This window comes from Schistocerca nitens, chromosome 6 (genome assembly GCF_023898315.1).
Source record: "Schistocerca nitens isolate TAMUIC-IGC-003100 chromosome 6, iqSchNite1.1, whole genome shotgun sequence".
NCBI lineage: Eukaryota > Metazoa > Arthropoda > Insecta > Orthoptera > Acrididae > Schistocerca > Schistocerca nitens.
Genome location: NC_064619.1, coordinates 704,512,593 through 704,530,298, shown reverse-complemented (window position 1 = coordinate 704,530,298; position 17,706 = coordinate 704,512,593). Strand labels below are relative to the sequence as shown.

At 43.2% G+C, this 17,706-nt stretch overlaps 1 protein-coding gene across 5 annotated transcripts in view; it reads right to left on the bottom strand.

Annotated features, from left to right (window-relative positions):
• LOC126262296 (protein MTSS 2) overlaps nucleotides 1–17,706 on the bottom strand; it is a 351,715-nt gene that overhangs the window by 268,790 nt on the left and 65,219 nt on the right. The window lies entirely within an intron of this gene.

The window sequence follows — 17,706 nt, the reverse complement described above, 5'->3', positions numbered from 1 at the left end:
CGCTACGGACGACTTTCTCCGGGCCCGTTTCATGCTCGCCTTCACGGGTCACGGGCAGGGGGACACCGCGGACCGAAACACCGCCTCCTCTCCGATCGCAGCCGCAGCCACCGCTTCAACCGTCAGCCGTGTTGTCACTAAGTCCAGGAAGCTACGCTGTTTTGCGAGGGTATGCCACGGCAGGATATCATGACTTACGTCTACAGCTTTCTCTTACACGAAACTAATATGTACTTTGCCTAAAATAAGAAGTTTTCCTTGCGCTTTCGATATAAACGCTGCCTCGTGGAACGACAGTAATGTACTTCTCCTTGAATAAGAGGTTGATAGAAATTGCGGACGCGGATGACGTAGCTCCCGTATTCTACATCTAAATTTATACTCCGCAAGCCCCCCAACGGTGTGTGGCGGAGGGCACTTTACGTGCCACTGTCATTACCTCCCTTTCCTGTTCCAGTCGCATATGGTTCGCGGGAAGAACGACTGTCTTAAAGCCTCCGTGCGCGCTCTAATCTCTCTAATTTTACATTCGTGATCTCCTCGGGAGGTATGAGTAGGGGGAAGCAATATATTCGATACCTCATCTAGAAACGCACCCTCTCGAAACCTGGACAGCAAGCTACACCACGATGTAGAGCGCCTCTCTTGCAGAGTCTGCCACTTGAGTTTGCTAAACATCTCCGTAACACTATCACGGTTACCAAATAACCGTGTGACGAAACGCGCCGCTCTTCTTTGGATCTTCTGTATCTCCTCTGTCAACCCGACCTGGTACGGATCCCACACTGATGAGCAATACTCAAGTATAGGTCGAACGAATGTTCTGCAAGCCACCTCATTTGTTGATGGACTACATTTTCTAAGGACTCTTCCAATGAATCTCAACCTGGCACCCACAATTTTATATGATCATTCCGCTTCAAATCGTTCCGTACGCATATTCCCAGATATTTTACAGAAGTAATTGCTACCAGTGTGTGTTCCGCTATCATATAATCATACAATAAATGGTCCTTTCTATGTATTCGCAATACATTACATTTGTCTATGTTAAGGGTCAGTTGCCACTCCCTGCACCAAGTGCCTATCCGCTGCAGATCTTCCTGCATTTAGCTGCAATTTTCTAATGCTGCAACTTCTCTTTATACTACAGCATCATCCGCGAAAAGCCGCATGGATTTCCGACACTATCTACTATTCATTGTTGACCGAAGTCGAGTTTTACTGTTTTTACCACAGCCCCAGCACCGAAGCGTGCATCGCACACAAGGTGACGAGGGGAAGAAAATATTACGAATCAGCGAAAGTTCGACGTGCCCCCTGACATTATGAAGGACTAATGCCTAGTGACGAATAAAGGCGAAGCTTCCTTTGTACAACGGTTTACGTAACATAGACGATCTACGTACAACAGAGGTTGGTAGATTGGATTAAATTTTACATTTGGATCATTTAGAAGTATTCATATGCTGCATTTCTATTTCTGGACCAGTTAAGAATTGAGACGACTGGAGAAAGAGGAAAAACCGCCAATCGCAGGAGTTGTACAAATCGCTGGACATTGAGGAGAGGAGACTGAAGTGGTATGGGCACGTAATGCGTCCGGAACGCCAGACCACCAAGCAAGTCGCAGGAGGAGACATTAGAGGCACGAGGCCGCGGCTTAGATGGACTGACGGGGTCAGAGAGGACAAGCGTACGATGGAACTAGTTGGAGAAGAATACATAGGCCCAAGGTGGTGGGGGAGGCTCATGGGTGACGTGTAAGACAGACTGCAGTGTGTGTGGGCAGCCTTTTAAGTAAGCAACCATCACAAAACTTAGCGCAAGAAAAAAATAATCCTACTTTAAAATTATACAGTAAATTACCATCACCTTGTTTGCCTTCTTAATGAATGTATTTATTAACGGACCATGGCACCTGAAAATTTAATTACTATCTTTTTGAGAGTCTGAAGCGGTTTTTTTGTCGCACCTCTGAGTCCAGTGCCTAGAAGATAAATTCGTACCAATATTAGCAATTTTTTTTCCTACTCCATTCGCGTACCCAGTGAAGGAAAGATGACAGTCTAAATGCTTCTCTACGCACCCCACCTTGTCTTATTCTCACAATTTAAGACTTGTGATAGTGACAGCAGAACTGTGGCAGTCTTCCTCCAATACAGACTTTCTAAACTGATCCAAATTGATCAACTTTTTCTACCTGGGATCCACAGTCATGTAGAACTTTATAAAAGACATATTTATGCCAGTGACTAACACTTTCTGTATTTCACGAATGCAATTTCGGCCTTAGGCCATTATCAAGTAAAGACGTTACAACTATTATGCCATGTCAACCTAAAATGAGCTGACATTTATATGTCGTCGTCATTACTATTAAATACATTGGTGACGCTGTTACATAGTGCGAGCACACATATCCATATGTCATAACAACAACAGATTACTGTTTGCCCCTGCAGTTTAGTTCATATATGACTAGTGATGGGCCAACGAACGTGAGTATCTACAGACTATGTTGTTGTATGACATATGAATGTGTGTGCTCGCACTATTTAACACAGTCACCAACGTATTTAATAGTAATGACAACGACATATAAATGTGTCAGCTCATTTTAAGTTGACATGGCCTAATAGCCATAGCATATTCACTTTATAATGGCCTAAGGCCGAAATTGCAATCGTGGAATAAAGGAAGTGTTACAGTCACTGGCGTAAATATGATGTCTTTTATAATGATCCAAATTGGTCTCTTAACCGCAACATCTCCTTTATTTCAAAGGTTTCCATTTAAGTTCCTCGAATTTCTGGAACACTTAAGTACGGTGATGTCGACCTATTACGATCGTAGCAGCGCATCTCTGAATTCGTTCGTTGCTGTCATGCCTGTTTGATAAGGACTCCACACGATGAAGCAGTACTCTAGAACTGGTCGCAATAGCGCGTGGTACGTGACGTACTTAACAGATGCACTGCATTTTCCCAAAACCCTTCTAACAAATCCGTATCTTCCATTCGCCTTCCGTAATAACAGATGTGTGTTTATGCCATAACTCCTTTGCATTATCCCTCAACATTTACGCGGTATGACTTGTTCGAGACGGTCACCGCTACTCTTAGTTATCGAATAGAACTCCTTTTTGACTACTTGTATTCCACGGCCGGTGTAACTGTACTTGGCAAATTTTTCATACGCAGCGGTGTGAGTAATTGTGCAAAGTAGTGAGACAATATCTCTCACACACTTGGACCTAGCTTTGGAGACGTTTAATATGTCTTTGAATCTAAGTGAACGCAACTAGATATGACGACAAACTCCAATTCAAAGCTCAGTACGGAACACAGTTAACTTTTAAAACAGAATTATGCGTTGTGTCAGACGTTCGAAGCACAGTGGGTCATATTTGATATTCGGACTAACCGCGGATGTAACCCCCAATTTTTAGATTTCTCTTCTCGACATTCATCCACAAATACCAAGATCACCGACTTAGATTAAAAAACTTGAGCGCACGGGGCTTTACGGCGAAGTCCGTTAGCATCCAACAGTATGGAGTAAGATGATGGCGGGAGAATGCTGGCAAGTGGCCCACGATATAGAGCCGGGACTTGGTAGCGGCACTGTGGACGCAGCAACAGCAGCCTTGGCTGGCGGAACCCGTCGATGCACAAACCCGTCCATTACCTCACGCGTCCCCCGACTCTGCTGACGCAGCTGCAGCCTACCTAATATCCGTAACGTCACCGACGTGCCACGAGCTTCCCATAAAATTTGCATCACCATTTTCCCTACACGACCCACTCACTTTTGGCGTCATTCTGCGTCACGGCGAACAGTGTCGGAAATGAGGCTGGAGACTTTCTACAAAAAATCGACACCGTGAACGTGAGATTTAATTTTGAATCCAATCACAGCGCGTAAGAGATCTGTCCTTGTGGCCACATAAATTGCGGAATTTTCTTCGTTTATTCTAGGTCGTAGCTTTTAGCTTCAAATTTCAGGTCTTCGGACTTTCTCCTCCTGGCATTTTCCAGAATACTCTTTCCTCCAATCTGTCAAATACCTCTTCCACTTAATAGGGCTGCGCATCCCGCTCACTGGGTAACATTACATTCAGTTGTATAAAGGAACACTTCGAAATTTCCAGCCTCCTGTTTCCTTTGTTCCACCTTGCTGTTTCTAAACAATTCGTTTTCATTAACTGTTCACTGTCGAAATTTTCAAACGAATCGCCCATTATAAGATCTGTAGCAACAGCATGTTACTGATTGCTAGCACAGTCTGAGGTTGATCTCTCTGGGACAAGTCTTGCATTTGTACATATTATACCTTCCACTGACAGTTTAGATTTTGGTTTATCCATTTTCAGTAACATCCACAGGAACGTTTTATTTTTTTTACTATATGGCTCTTTGAGACTTTACTAGTTAATTTTCGTTACGCCTTCAAACCTACATTTCTAGCACTACACTTTTCGATAGCTTTGACCTATTCCTTCGACAACAGCTACTAATTCGAAGGGAAAATATCAAGTCTCTAATGCACGAGATACTGATTTTACCCACACTATCGAGCAACTAGTTTCATTTGAATCAGTTTCAGGTACACAACTAAACAGCTAGATAAAGGCTAATATTGACACCCACATGCATGGGAAAAGGCTGCTAAATGACAGTGAAATAGAAGTAACATAGAAAATAATTTATTGCTCGTTGCACTCAACGAGTTTCGGACTGAAATTCGTTTAATTGTGCGGATAATAATTTCCAAACAAGCAATGCCTTGTGCCTGCAGTACTACTGAAATTTAGTTATTTTCAAAAACTAATACCAGTTAAACTCCACCTTCTGATCGTGAACAGTGTGGCTTGTTTCATCACTGATGCCCTTGTTCTGTTTGAGTAAGCGCTACACTGAGAGTGGAGATTTTGCATGATGCAGCTGCCAATTTCCCCTTGACTAACTCTGAGTCTTGCAGCTTCGCAACAGGCACACTGACTGCGGAAGTGTGGATCACGCGCTATTATGCGTCACAGCACGCGTGAAGCAGCCAGTGAACAACGGCAAACGTCCAGAGTCCAGCACAAACCCTTTATCAACGTCGCGTCCTTTTGTCTCAAACGGGATGGGTCGACGAAGTAAGTGGTGACGAGTTTGATGGGGATTTCGGGTGTAGGGGTAGGGGTAGGGGCGGAGGAAGTGAAGAGTGACGTACGGACGGAAAGGATACGGTTCTCGCCAAACAAAGCGCAAAATTGGTCACCTGCTTCCCACCAGCCTGATCACTTATGACATTTCTAGCAAAATTCAGTCAAACGGCGTTTGTTGGGTTCGAGCAACCACTTAGCGTTTCGGGTTGGAAATAGCAACGGCGAGGGTTTCTAGTACATTATTTCACCTTTCCACGTGCACTTAGTGGTGTTAAGCGGGTTTAACAAGAATTATCTGTGCACTATATGTGACGCGAACGATGGTCAGTTTACACAGTATGCACGAGGCCTGTCAACTTTTTCCACTTGCTCATGAGTCATCTGAAGTGCTAGTGGACAGAACTTCGCTAAGCTCCTATAGCAATACTTCAGATGGTTCATATGAAGAACCAGATACGACATACGAGGTCTACGACCAAAACTGTAGTTATTTGATCCTTGGTGTCGCAGCTAGTGTTAAGAATCACGATTGACGCTATATCCTCTTAATCAAGGTAGACGCTATGTCCTCTCGCAACTCCGAACAGGAAAAAAGCTTCGAATTTTCATCGAGCTTTGCTGTCCGTCTAGCACTTAAGGTGCTAAAAACTGCTGAACAATTCTTTTGAAGAGTATTAACCAACGCAAAACGCGGGTTTGCTCTTCCATGAAACTGATACCGCTTCTGTGGCAGTATATTCCTAAAAATTAAACTAAGATAAATCTTAAAAACTAGAAAAATTTCAACTGTGCAAGCGTTCTCACCGCAAGCTACATCTTTTTAGGTCATTGTTTTAAATACGTTAGTATATATATAATCATAAAAGCTTTCTTCTGCAAAAGTTCCGGATACCTACATACAAAACAAATCGCTCTCCTCAGGGCAAAAACGCTGAAGTTCAGAGATAGGAAACAGAGATAGGAACAAAGAGTACGCGCCTTACAGGAAAAAGTGACGACTTTATTAGAGTAAATGGGTATGAACAATGAGTGCTTCAAATAAGAAGCAGTTTGTTTCCATCTCGACTTAACATGCACAAATATAAATAACTCATCAGGTAGATGGAAATGGGTGTCACCTGAAACTTCTTGGCAGATTAAAACTGTGTGCAGGGACAAGATTCGAACTCAGCAACTTTGCCTTTCGCGGGCAAGTGCTCTATGGGTGTCGCCTGTTAAGCTGGGGAATTGCACTTACACGTCTATGCCCAAAGAGCAAACTTTCGTCAGCAGCACATCTCCATCTCTACGGAGTTAGACATTTATGGGTGCAGTGAGATACGCTTGAATGTGGTTAGCTGTGTCAGTCGATGTAATGCAATTTTTTGCGACATGTCATTCGGCTATCTTCCGCTGCGCAAAACTGCAACGCTGTCACCTGATAGCAAGAGCGCAATGAATCTTGAGACAGTTCCTCGTTTACTGTGCCGGGGAACGGGAGAAGCAATTCTGCCGGCAGACAATGAAGTGCACACAGCGCCCTGCAAATGAGAACGTGACCTCGCTTTAATGGCATCCGAAAGAGCCACGGGCCAGTAATTTCTGCTGCGTCGGAAGACACCTTCCGGCACTGGAAAAACTGTTCGTGATGTCGCATTCCTTTAGACGGAAAATAAGGGTTTTTTCGCCTTATTATTTTTCCTCCACAGCACAGGGGGAACTGCAGCGAAAACCCAATCTAATATAGTTTCTTTTATTTACGGGCAGCTGCTTATTACCGAAACGAATTAGTGCGAAAGTTTCTTTCCTATTTCCTATATTTCGCTACCATCTACATCACTAAACGGCTAAAACGGTGCACGTCGCTTATGTAATGCCTTCCAGGGGCAATAAATATTTAATTTTCAATGTTCCATAAAAGTAATGCCCGAATTTAAAATGCTGTCATAACCTTCTCAGTGCGAGGTACAATGTTACGTTAATAGTTAACACAGTAAGTCGAGTATTAAAGTAACTGCGTATACAGGGTGTAACGGATAGAAGTATAGATATTTCCATTGGTGACTAGGGCGTTGTACTCAGTATTTAGTTCATTGGAGGACTAATAATTATAGCTATTACAAGACTGATGTTTTTAGGGTCGTTAGTAACTCCTACTATATGTGGCAAGAGCAAGCCATAATGTTTATTTTACCCTGGCCACCAGGTCAGGTGTCGAGACGAGGATGCAAAGCGGTTAGTCTATACTGACAGGCGTAGTCTACTTAGGGCACAGTTACGGCTGTGCAGAAAACATCTGGTTGTCACAGTGTTACCAGCTTGTGGAAAGACTGTTCCACGCAGAGGAAAAAAAGAAAAAATCAACACACTGATCTGTTTACACAATAAGGTACCCCACATAAAAAAATCTCTGCACTAATACCCTTTAGATCCTGTACATCTTTTAGTGTAACGTGATGTCCATTAGATCATATTGCATTATGGTTTCTTACAGTAGCCAAAGGCGGTCGTGTCCTATGTTAACACCGTGTAGCGTAAATGAGTGAAAAAAATCCACTGAGCACACCCTCTTATCTGTACGTGCAGATTGTGCTGACATATGGACACGTGGCGGCAAAACCCGCGACAAAACGCGAGAAACATGATTGGCTGTGGATGACGAGCGGTGCTTTGCGGTACCTATGGAAGAGCGGCGAACTCAATAACATGAGGGTTAGCGACACTGTCAACGGCCGTAACAAATGAAGACTATTTGAACTTACTCTGAGTGGAGGCGCTGCCTGAAACGTTTCAATCAATGTATATGGACTTATGTGACTGTCATTACTCAGAACGTTACTGTAAAATGGTCTGTCGTTAGTTGGACTTGAGTTATTCAAATATAGACGAATCATCGACGAAAGGAGTAAACTTTACTTCAGTAGTGCTAAGTAGTGAAGAATTTTCTCTTAGCATTACACTGCAGGAAATAGGACTGACATTCATAAAAGAAAAATATGTTTACTTTCATATACATAGTCATTATTATTATTATTATTATTATTATTATTATTGATTGTTATAATTATTTTTTGATTATTTTAACTATCATTGTACTACTGTTGTAATCTCTATTTTCTTTTCTTTAACATTAATACTGTATAACACGTTATATGTCCTTAATGTTCTGTAGAAACTGTAATTCGTTCAATCTGAGTATGCCTGGTTAGGTGTAAGAGGGCCTGAAGGCCCTAATCTTGCCAGGTAAAATAAATGCATAAATAAAAAAAGTAGTCAGATGAAATCAAGCTCTTACATAACTGGACAACGAGAACTTTTAGAATGGCGACCGAAATTGTCTATCATTACCAAAAAGGTAACCATTGGCTTTGAGTGACAGAGTCAACGGGTTGTTACGTGTACGTAAACACACACACACACACACACACACACACACACACACACACACACAGAGAGAGAGAGAGAGAGAGAGAGAGAGAGAGAGAGAGAGAGAGAGAGAGAGACTCCAATCTGTAAAGAAATCATGCGTCTGACGCTGTTTTATACGAAAATTCTTTTATGCTTTAAAGAATCGTGTAGATGAGGGCAAGGGGGAGAGTTTACTGGTCAACGTCTGAACAGTTACATCATGTTTCTGAATCATGTAGGATTATTACGTGTTCAAACACTATAATCGGTGAAGCAGCCACACATACTGCGATAAGAACCTCCACATATAGCAGCATACAACAAGACTTTCGATGTGTCCATGACAAATAACATTTATGGTGGCTTCTACTTATGTTCGAAAAGTTCAGTATTATTTGCTACTGGACGTGCGTAATGGGGAATCCGTCGATCCAGGACATTCCTCACATGACACATAAGCAAACATGTTACGTGACGTGGGAGTTAAATGTGATTAGGCTGCAGAATTCCGGTTTGCAATGAGATCATTACGCACAACCTATGATTAAGACTGGATACAACAAGAAGTCTGTCGGGTTATTTTCAAAGGTCCCAAACTTGTGAGTAAGAGGAATCACCTGGATCGCCTGACACTGTTTCTTCGCCCGCATCTCGTGGTCGTGCGGTAGCGTTCTCGCTTCCCACGCCCGGGTTCCCGGGTTCGATTCCCGGCGGGGTCAGGGATTTTCTCTGCCTCGTGATGGCTGGGTGTTGTGTGCTGTCCTTAGGTTAGTTAGGTTTAAGTAGTTCTAAGTTCTAGGGGACTTATGACCACAGCAGTTGAGTCCCATAGTGCTCAGAGCCATTTGAACCATTTTTGAACACTGTTTCTTCCGTATTTCACATCGTGTGTTTTGAAAGAGTGAGTTACTGAAATTGCCCCTGTATTCAGAAGCCTAAGACGAACTTTACTAGAAGCATTTGGACGAAGGCGTATGTGCTGACAGTTGTTGCTATTTTTAAGGGCGGGGTCGTTGACGTCCGAGTTAATTCTTTTTACAGCCATTTTTAGTTATGCTGCTAACCAAATCACTTAGAAATACATGAAGGAAGGTAACTTCGCACTGTATCATATATTAGGGCTGTTTACCGTTCCATTCGCGCATGGAGCGGGGAAGTATGTTTCCTGAACACCTGCAAGTATAAATCTTCGCGATCCCTTTTGAAGCGATTCCGAATTTACTAGTGGGTTTTGGCACTTCTTAAATTCGCTTTCACGGTATTGTTTGAGTTTATCTTCAAGCAATAATACAGTTCAGATTTTTCGGTATCTCAGTGATGTTCACTCGCGTGTCGAACATGTGACCGTTCGTGCTGCCTTTCTCCTGTTAGTCGTACCTGAATTGGGTCCCACACACTACATCAACATTCTGGAGAACAAGAGTGATTTCTGAACAGTGTCCTTTGTACACTCACTACATTTTCCCAGCATCCTAACGATGAACCGAAGTCTGACACCTCCTTTGCCTACAACTGAATCTTTGTGATCTTAGCATTTCAATCGCCTACAAATTATTACACCCAAGTAGGTTTATCAGTTCCAATGTTGGCTCGTTGATATTCTAAGCTGTTATACCTTGAAACCATATCACGATGTCACTGAATATTTGGCCAATTTTTTCCAGACATCATTCCATTACAGATAACTGCATCATCCGTGAAAAGATTACGTTACTGTTACTGTCACCATAAATCAGGATTCACAAGAAAAACTGAAAGAATAATTGAAACCACTGAAATACCGTAAAAAAGATTAAACATCTCCGAACCCGTCACAGTAATTTAGTTAAAATAGTTTGATGATGCAATTAAGTGTTACCTACCAAGGCCACACACTAAAACAGAGGATGAATAGAACTTTGCCAGAAGGCTAGTCTGCAGCCACGTTCTATTGTGTCATTTTGCTGACGAAACTGATACACTCACACAATATGTGGGGGACCGACCGATTCACGCCACTTGGTCCTCTCGTTTGCAACTGAGCAATGAGTCCGCTGTCAGCAAGGGGCTGTGTCCGCTAGTTCGCTGAAGTCCGGCGTCACTGCCTGATAGACGTTATGCCATGGCCGGATGCTAAGTTTCTCCAACCTCAGATACATACATTTCACTTTCAGTTATTCATCCCGCCTACGACCAATGACCACGTGATTTAACAGCGAGGACATCACACACACGAGGCCAAGTTACCACACTGCACTACCTAAGGTACTGTGCATGCTTCCTTGCCTGCTGTTTTCGCCACTTCATTATCCTGCTATTCAAGAAGATTATCACTTTCCCTAACCTCTACAAGAGAGACGAGTAAGTTCTGGAAGCCCTAGACTGTTTGCTCTGCTGTGTAAGTATATTCTATGGCTTGCAGAATGCAGCAGATCAGTTACTTAATTTCAATTTGGTGAGAGTATCCCATCCCGATGCCACAAACTGCGTAACCCAATTTGTCAACCTTCTTGCTTCCAAAATTTTATGCATGGCTGCACGTTCAGAGACCGTGAATAGTTACAATTGAAAGAAAACAGCCCTCCGTCACTAATTTTTAACGAATTAACCGGGTTTCAACACTGCTAGGAGTGCCTTCCTCAGAATTTAAATCAAAGAATGGTCTATAACAGTCACAGAATTATGACTAAAAACGTATGATACAGAATATAAGTACGGAATCATGGTGAAAAACTGGCAGTACTTATATGTCATTTATAAAATAATAAATATGCCAAAACGGCATTAGTCACAAAGATACTTAAGATAAAAAAACTAATGACGAGCCACTAAGGGCTGTTCATTACTTGCGTGGTGCGGGTCAGTCCGTTTGCAACCTGCACCACGCAAGTAACGAGCAGCCCTTAGTGGCCCGCCATCAGTTTATTTTCTTAAATATCTTTGTGACTAATGCCCTTTTGGCATATTTACTATTTTATAAATGACATATCTACTGCCAGTCCTTCACGATGATTCCGTACTTACATACGTTTTTAGTGATAATTCTGTGACCATGTTATAGACCATTCTTTGATTTAAATTCTGTGGAAGACACGCCTAGCAGTGTTGAAACCCGGTTAATTCGTTAAAAATTAGTGACCGAGAGCTGTTTTCTTTCAATTGCTTCTTGCTTCCAACTGAGTTCTAGGGATGAGAGTCTAGGAATGTCTTTAAGACAAAGCATTCCACTTCTGACTAGAATACTTCCCTGATACAACATTCGCCATTGGCAGCATCCTCAAATCAAAACAAGTGGTGTAACCCAATATGCACGTCCTCCACATTTAGCACAATAATTACTGCGAACAATCAGGCATTACGCACTACTAGCGGGCGCTGGTAAGAACTTCCTCAACAACAAAATTAGCAGGAATTAACACCAAATTCCTCATTTTTGCGAGCTTATCTGACAGGTCCGTGATAGAAATGGCGGCTGCAGGTTGCATGTCTATACTCACCCAGGATGGTTTCTGAAATAGCGTCAAGATTAACTTAAGCGATCGACCGGTATTACTCTGAAACGTGGTTGTTTTTCTGAGCCATACTCCGACGAGCTTCGCCCGGCATCGATATCTATGTGAAGCCTGTCCGCCGCTTTCATCGCAGCCGTGCCGTCTAAAGATCTCTCTTGACAGCTCTCGGCACGGAAAGCAGAGTGCCCTGCAGATAGGACGCGGACGTCTGGGCGTGGCACGCCGCGAGATAAGATTGCCTCAGCGGACGCTCCCAGGCACCATAGCGTCCGCATTCGTATCGGCTCTACCAATGGCGTCCCATCCGTTGCACTTCCCATGACATGCCTTCAATTCTAATCCTCCTGGTAGATATTATCAATCACTTTACCAGCCAGAGTTGCAACTGACGCAGTAATATATTCATGTGAATGTGGGGAAAAAAGGCGAGAAGGGTTTTCGATTATAAACTATTTTACAAACTCACGATGGCAAGATAGCAATTATGCTAAGATATTCCTCTTTTCCACAGTATCTACAGAAAAATATACGAAATTAAAGTTTAGATGTACATATCACGAGATGAGCAATAGTATGGACTGACCGCCAGATTTGTCATCTGATAGCGCACAATTTAAGTATTTTTTCTTGAATCAAATACTCCAGGGTACTCACATAACACTGATATTTCCATGAGTTATTATTCAAACAGCGAACAAATTCATACAAGACATGCAAAAAAATTTACTTTTGTGTTCGTCGAGGGATGAACAAGTGCTTCACAAAATGGACTATTTAACGTACTTCTTGAAATACAGTGTCTTCAATACTGTTACACATTTACGTGTTGGATGCTGAAAAATACTTAAATCATTTAAAACTACAACATCTGTTGAAAGGCGGGCCACAAGATGTGTACTTTTACTGTATATTTGGCACAACTATTCCATTCCAGAGATTTGTAGTGAGCTTTCTTTTCTACTATGTACATTCAGTGACCATGTCCACGCAGACATTGTGCGATACTGTTAGGCACAGGAAGTTACTTTCGAAATGCGAGCAATATTAGTTTATGTTAATCTTCAGGTTTTGGCGGCGCAAAGACTGTTCCATTAAGTTTCGGGTGTGCAGCCGCGAGAAATCTCCAAATATTTCGGCTGCATAACGTTCAGCCACCTTCAGAGTGAGCCGCAAGACTGGCGCTCCAGTGCTCGCTTCGTCCCTTTATACTGTTGTATCGCGCGACTACATCATCCTCTTGGGACTCGATAGTGAAGGAGGCAATTTAAATTCGCTTTACGACGAATTTAATTAATAGAGATAGTGGTTTCAATCTTGATAAATCATGGAATCCGGCACTTGCTGTAATAAACTCGCAAAGACGTCGTCACAGTGCAGCTCACAATGATATATCGATATGCCAACACGGATCAACTGCGGAGTCATAGATACAACTCGCGCATTATGCACGTCTCTGCCGCCGACCAACGTCTCTGGCGCATGTGCATCTGTGGCCGCATGCGGGACGAAGCGAGCACTGGAGCGGCAGTCTTGCGGCTCACCCTGAAGATGGCTGAACGTTATGCAGCCGAAATATTAGGAGATTTCTTGCAGCTGCACACCCGAAACTTAATGGAACAATATTAGTTTATGTCCGCCACTTTCCATCCAGTATGCATTTTTAATTGTAATGATGACTGACAAAACTCTACCATCTGGTGAGCAAGATGTATGAGACAGGCGAAATACCCACAGACTTCAAGAAGAATATAATAATTCCAATACCAAAGAAAGCAGGTGTTGACAGATGTGAAAATTACCGAACTATCAGCTTAATAAGTCACAGCTGCAAAATACTAACGCGAATTCTTTACAGACGAATGGAAAAACTGGTAGAGGCGGACCTCGGGGAGGATCAGTTTGGATTCCGTAGAAATGTTGGAACACGTGAGGCAATACTAACCTTACGACTTATCTTAGAAGAAAGATTAAGAAAAGGCAAACCTACGTTTCTAGCATTTGTAGACTTAGAGAAAGCTTTTGACAACGTTAACTGGAATACTCTCTTTCAAATTCTGAAGGTGGCAGGGGTAAAATACAGGGAGCGAAAGGCTATTTACAATTTGTACAGAAACCAGATGGCAGTTATAAGAGTCGAGGGGCATGAAAGGGAAGCAGTGGTTGGGAAAGGAGTGAGACAGGGTTGTAGCCTCTCCCCGATGTTATTCAATCTGTATATTGAGCAAGCAGTAAAGGAAACAAAAGAAAAATTCGGAGTAGGTATTAAAATTCATGGAGAAGAAGTAAAAACTTTGAGGTTCGCCGATGACATTGTAATTCTGTCAGAGACAGCAAAGGACTTGGAAGAGCAGTTGAACGGAATGGACAGTGTCTTGAAAGGAGGATATAAGATGAACATCAACAAAAGCAAAACGAGGATAATGGAATGTAGTCACATTAAATCGGGTGATGCTGAGGGGATTAGATTAGGAAATGAGACACTTAAAGTAGTAAAGGAGTTTTGCTATTTAGGGAGTAAAATAACTGATGATGGTCGAAGTAGAGAGGATATAAAATGTAGACTGGCAATGGCAAGGAAATCGTTTCTGAAGAAGAGAAATTTGTTAACATCGAGTATAGATTTAAGTGTCAGGAAGTCGTTTCTGAAAGTATTTGTATGGAGTGTAGCCATGTATGGAAGTGAAACATGGACGATAACCAGTTTGGACAAGAAGAGAATAGAAGCTTTCGAAATGTGGTGCTACAGAAGAATGCTGAAGATAAGGTGGGTAGATCACGTAACTAATGAGGAGGTATTGAATAGGATTGGGGAGAAGAGAAGTTTGTGGCACAACTTGACTAGAAGAAGGGATCGGTTGGTAGGACATGTTTTGAGGCATCAAGGGATCACAAATTTAGCATTGGAGGGCAGCGTGGAGGGTAAAAATCGTAGAGGGAGACCAAGAGATCAATACACTAAGCAGATTCAGAAGGATGTAGGTTGCAGTAGGTACTGGGAGATGAAGAAGCTTGCACAGGATAGAGTAGCATGGAGAGCTGCGTCAAACCAGTCTCAGGACTGAAGACCACAACAACAACAACATGATGACTGTGGTAATGTTGCATCACTAGTAATACGTCAATAACAAGTACCCATTCAGGTCCGTGGAGAAGAAATCATATGGCAAAGAAGATTCGCGATGTGCGGTAATAACTTATTTTATTTTGGTATTCCTTGAACCCCATGAAAGTATTTTTTGTCGCCTTATATTCAGTTTTTCTCTTGACTTGCACTGGAATACAGGATGTTTCGGTGAATTAGTTTCATGCAATTATCCAGTCGTGTCTATTACTAGATTCCCCCCCCCCCCCTCCCTCCTTTCATTTGAAAGTAACTGTTGCATCTTACGTAAACCATATGCCTTACTCATATCGAGACCTGCCCCAATGATTCATTCCTTTAACCATCCATCTGCAGTCATACGCAACGAGTCAAGATGTGCGTCCAACCATTCTTTTCTCCTTGGATCGTTGTACAACGTCCTCATTAGATATTCCCAAATCTCTTAACACAACACTGCAAAGCCTTACACTCTTCTCTTTCTTTTCTCCAAACCGCCCCCATTACGAATCACATTGACCTGAGTACAGATTTTCGAAGATTACACAGGTAGTACGTAACATTTTGCAGACCGTAAGTTTAAACAAGTGAACCTTGCGACAAACCGTTTGAGATTTTAGTTACCTTAATAAGGCTGCTACGCCACGATTTCCAGCGTGATCCTACAACGCTTTATCCCGACACAGCTACAAATCATCTCGACCAGTCGTGTCGAATGACAACTCTTGCGTAGCAAGCCCTCTTCGTGATTTAACAGAGGAGTCGGCGATGCACAAGCGCCGATTTTGCCCTTTCTGTCCATCTTTTACATGCAGTTATACTGTCAACTCTACTGATTTATCATTTATTATGTCAACCAGTAGCGTCAAATGCGACGCTGCACACTGTTCACGATACACACTGTCTGCGTCACTTGCTAATGTCATTCCGGATCAGATAACTTTAAATCGCCAATACGTTCTGTTTTCTAGTTGATTGGAAAAGAGCTGTAGCAACCGTTTTCAGCCTCAACGATGGCTATACTGACTGCGATAGGGGAGATCCAATTGCTGTATAGGACAGTGACGTACTGCATGCATCGTACACTGAGGAGACGAAAGTCACAGGACAGCGATATGCACATATACAGATGGCGGTACTATCGCATATACAAGATATGACGGAGTGCGTTTGTACTCGGGTGACTCCAGTGAAAAGGTTTCCGACGTGATTATGGCCGCAGTATGGGAATTAACAAACTTTGAACGCCGAGTGGTAGTTGAGAGCTCGACGCATGGGGCATTCCACTTCGGAAATCTTTAGGGAATTCCAATATTCCGAGATCCACAGTGCCAAGGGCGTACCGGAAATACCAAATTTCAAGCATTATCTCTCACCATGGAAAATGCAGTAGCCGACGGCCTTCATCTGACGACCGAGAGCAGGGGCGTTTGCGTTGAGTTGTCAGAGCTGACCGCCAAGCATCACTGCGTAAAATAACCGCAGAAATCAACGATGAACGTATCCGTTACGACAGTACGGCGAAATTTAGCGTTAAAGGGCTGCGGCAGCACACGACCGACGCGAGTGCCTTTGCTAATAGTGCATCGCCTGCAACGCCTCTCCTGAGCTCGTGACAATATCGGCACCACCCTAGACGACTGGAAAACCGTAGCCTGGCCAGATGATTCCCAACTTCTGTTGGTAAGAGCTGATGGTACGGTTCGCGTTAGCGCAGACCCCACGAAGCTATGGACCCAAGTTGTCCACGACACACTTGCAAGCTGGTGGTGGCGCCACAATGGTGTGGGATGTGTGTGCACGGAATGAACTGGGTCTTCCGGTCCAACTGAACCGATAATTGACTGAAAATGGTTATGTTCGGCTACCTGGAGACCATTTGCACCCATCCACAGACTTCACTTTATCAAACAACGATGTCATGTCAGCAGGCCACAGTCGTTCGCGATTGATTTGAAGAACATTCTGGGCAATTCGAGCAAACTATTTTGCCATGCAGAAGGCCCGACATGAATCTCATCGAAAAAATTACGAGAGATAATGGAGAGGTCAGTTCGTGAACAAAATCCCGCACCGGAAACACTTTCGCAATGGAGGACGGCTATTGAGGCTCCATGGCTCAATATTCTACAGTGAACTTCCAACGACTTGAGTCCGTGTCACGTCGAGCTGCTGCCCTATGTCGGGCAAAAGGAGGTCCGACACGATATTAGGAGGTACCCCGCGAGTTTCGCCACCTCATCGTACATGCGCATTCAAGTCACGTCCCGCCTTGTGCCTTCAGGCTGTATCGGAGGAAGGAGAAAGTTACTTCGCAGAGGAATGATTTCTGACGAACTAGTATTTGTCAGCACAGCCTTCTGATCATTTCCGCAAATCAACAGAAAAGCTGGGTCGCTCCGCAAACAGAAATATGGGCTTAAACTTACTTCAACTGGTTAAAACCCTACACCTCGGATTTGAGAGTGGCATTCTTCCTACGTTTCGGTAACGCAGCCAGGGCGGAAACGGTACGCGAAATTACGGTGGAACTACGGGACTCTAGGGCCCGCCTGATTGCCGCCATTCACTGC